This window comes from Heptranchias perlo, unplaced genomic scaffold, assembly GCF_035084215.1.
Source record: "Heptranchias perlo isolate sHepPer1 unplaced genomic scaffold, sHepPer1.hap1 HAP1_SCAFFOLD_255, whole genome shotgun sequence".
Lineage (NCBI taxonomy): Eukaryota > Metazoa > Chordata > Chondrichthyes > Hexanchiformes > Hexanchidae > Heptranchias > Heptranchias perlo.
In genome coordinates, this window is record NW_027139267.1 from 269,066 (window position 1) to 272,500 (window position 3,435).

Consider the following 3,435-nt stretch of genomic DNA (forward strand, 5'->3'; position numbering starts at 1 on the left):
CAAAAGTGGCAACATTTTTTAAAAATTGGCAAATGATTAACCAGAATCCCAAAAGAATGCTCAGAGACTAAGTCCCAAAGGGGAAATGGTTAACCAGAAGCTGGGGGAAATGGTTAACCAAAAGTTGCAAAAATGATTAAAAGGGGTGAAATGATTAACCAGGAGGCTGAAGCAATGTGCCGCGGTGAAGTCTGAAAGAGGGAAAGGTTGACCAGAAAGCATTAAACAAAAGTGGCAACATTTTTAAAAAATTGGCAAATGATTAACCAGAATCCCAAAAGAATGCTCAGAGACCAAGTCCCAAAGGGGAAATGGTTAACCAGAAGCTGGGGGAAATGGTTAACCAAAAGTTGCAAAAATGATTAAAAGGGGTGAAATGATTAACCAGGAGGCTAAAGCAATGTGCCGCGGTGAAGTCTGAAAGAGGGAAAGGTTGACCAGAAAGCATTAAACAAAAGCGGCAACATTTTTTAAAAATTGGCAAATGATTAACCAGAATCCCAAAAGAATGCTCAGAGACTAAGTCCCAAAGGGGAAATGGTTAACCAGAAGCTGGGGGAAATGGTTAACCAAAAGTTGCAAAAATGATTAAAAGGGGTGAAATGATTAACCAGGAGGCTGAAGCAATGTGCCGCGGTGAAGTCTGAAAGAGGGAAAGGTTGACCAGAAAGCATTAAACAAAAGTGGCAACATTTTTTAAAAATTGGCAAATGATTAACCAGAATCCCAAAAGAATGCTCAGAGACTAAGTCCCAAAGGGGAAATGGTTAACCAGAAGCTGGGGGAAATGGTTAACCAAAAGTTGCAAAAATGATTAAAAGGGGTGAAATGATTAACCAGGAGGCTAAAGCAATGTGCCGCGGTGAAGTCTGAAAGAGGGAAAGGTTGACCAGAAAGCATTAAACAAAAGTGGCAACATTTTTAAAAAATTGGCAAATGATTAACCAGAATCCCAAAAGAATGCTCAGAGACTAAGTCCCAAAGGGGAAATGGTTAACCAGAAGCTGGGGGAAATGGTTAACCAAAAGTTGCAAAAATGATTAAAAGGGGTGAAATGATTAACCAGGAGGCTGGAGCAATGTGCCGCGGTGAAGTCTGAAAGAGGGAAAGGTTGACCAGAAAGCATTAAACAAAAGTGGCAACATTTTTTAAAAATTGGCAAATGATTAACCAGAATCCCAAAAGAATGCTCAGAGACTAAGTCCCAAAGGGGAAATGGTTAACCAGAAGCTGGGGGAAATGGTTAACCAAAAGTTGCAAAAATGATTAAAAGGGGTGAAATGATTAACCAGGAGGCTGAAGCAATGTGCCGCGGTGAAGTCTGAAAGAGGGAAAGGTTGACCAGAAAGCATTAAACAAAAGTGGCAACATTTTTAAAAAATTGGCAAATGATTAACCAGAATCCCAAAAGAATGCTCAGAGACCAAGTCCCAAAGGGGAAATGGTTAACCAGAAGCTGGGGGAAATGGTTAACCAAAAGTTGCAAAAATGATTAAAAGGGGTGAAATGATTAACCAGGAGGCTAAAGCAATGTGCCGCGGTGAAGTCTGAAAGAGGGAAAGGTTGACCAGAAAGCATTAAACAAAAGCGGCAACATTTTTTAAAAATTGGCAAATGATTAACCAGAATCCCAAAAGAATGCTCAGAGACTAAGTCCCAAAGGGGAAATGGTTAACCAGAAGCTGGGTGAAATGGTTAACCAAAAGTTGCAAAAATGATTAAAAGGGGTGAAATGATCAACCAGAAGTCGAAAATAATGTGCGGCGATGAAGTCCTAAGGGGCAAAAGTCACCCAGAAGGCAGGGAAATGATCAAACGAAAGCAGCCAAAAAATTATTAAAAGAGGGGAACTGATGAACCAAAAGATGAGAAACGGCCCGCAGAGACTAAGTCCAAAACGGGAACTGGTGAACCGGAAATGATTAACCAAAAACTAAGTCCGAAGAGGGAACTGGTAAACCAGAACTGAGTAACCCGATTTTTAAAATTAATTATAAATGGGGAAACGATTGAGCAAAAGGCGGAAATTAAGTCACAGGGACCATGTCCGAAAGGGCAAGAGGTTACCCCGTAGGGGGCATTCGTCAACTCAATCTGAAAAATTTGGAGGCAAATCTGACCAAAATGCGGAAATCGGACCACACCGCGAGGGGCGCCATTCGACGGGGCAGGGTTAGACGCGTCGAACGGTACCTGAAGGTCCCGGCTGCGACACGTGAGTCCGGAGATATGGCCAGTCAAAGTCTGATGGGAGGTACCGAAGCCGAAAAATCGAAACGCGTTTGCGGCGATTCGGTGTCAGAGAGTCGGTCACGAATTCAAATTCGTCCCGCTGATTCGCCAATTGCCAGCCGGTTCCGGGGGGATTGGCGGGGTACCTGCAGGATAGTAAGAGGTGGCATGTCGAGACTTAGCCTGTTTACCAGACTTGTGTCTAGCGCCTCCAGGTCTGCAGAGACCGACCCGGGCTGCCGCCCAACCGACTTTTAAGCCTTTTGGGAGTGGGAATTTTTCCCATTTTTCCCCATTTTTCGGGTTTTTTGGTCGGGCTTGAAAACGGCGGCCCCGAGGCCTCCCGGGGCTGGCGGGCTTCGGCTCCCTTGCGAGAGGGTCCGAATTCCACCCGTTTAAGCCCAGAAAGGAGTTCGGAAGTCAGTCGGTCGAGGGAACCCCTTCGGAAGTCCGACGGGGATGGATTCGGCCGGCGTTTCGGATCTCCGGTCAGAGGATTCCCCCCCTGGGCGGGGGGGTGCGAGTAGCTGCCGGCAAACGGTCCCTTGCACTTGTGGCACAAAAAGTCCGAGCACAGGTTAATGAGTTGGCCGCGGAAGCCCCTATGCCGAAATGAGAAAGCCCCCGTTGCGGGGATTTAGTGACGCATCTGCGGCCGGAGGTGGGAGGCCGTCCTGCCGAATTGACACTTGTCATTCGGGCACCTAGGGATTGGTCGGGTACCCGGAGATTTTCGAGAACACGATTTTCAGAGCTTTCTCTGACAGCCCAGGTGCACTTTAAGAGTGCCTGAAAAAGTGACACTTGGCAAAAGGCTCTCAATTTCAAAGCGGAGACCTTTACAAGAGCACTCGGAAGTCACCTGTCAGCATTTAAAGCTACATCAGGCGGCAATTTTCGAACTCTTTGTCAGTCTGAAATCGTGTTGAGCCTCGACAGCGTCGGGCTCAGGCAGGAGGAGCTTGCCAGCAGAGAGAGGCTCACCATGGATTGCTGGTGGATGCTTTTCGAAAACATATACACATTATATTATATTATAATAATATAAAGAAAAAAAAGAGTTTCTCAAAATCTCTGTGACACTTTGCAGATTTTTTTGAAAGCCAATAAAGAGAACTCTTTAACTTGAAAGTCACCTGTGCCGGCATAGCGATGACTTTTAAAACAGGTTGACACTTTCGAGCCGCGGCGGCTCTGAATCAC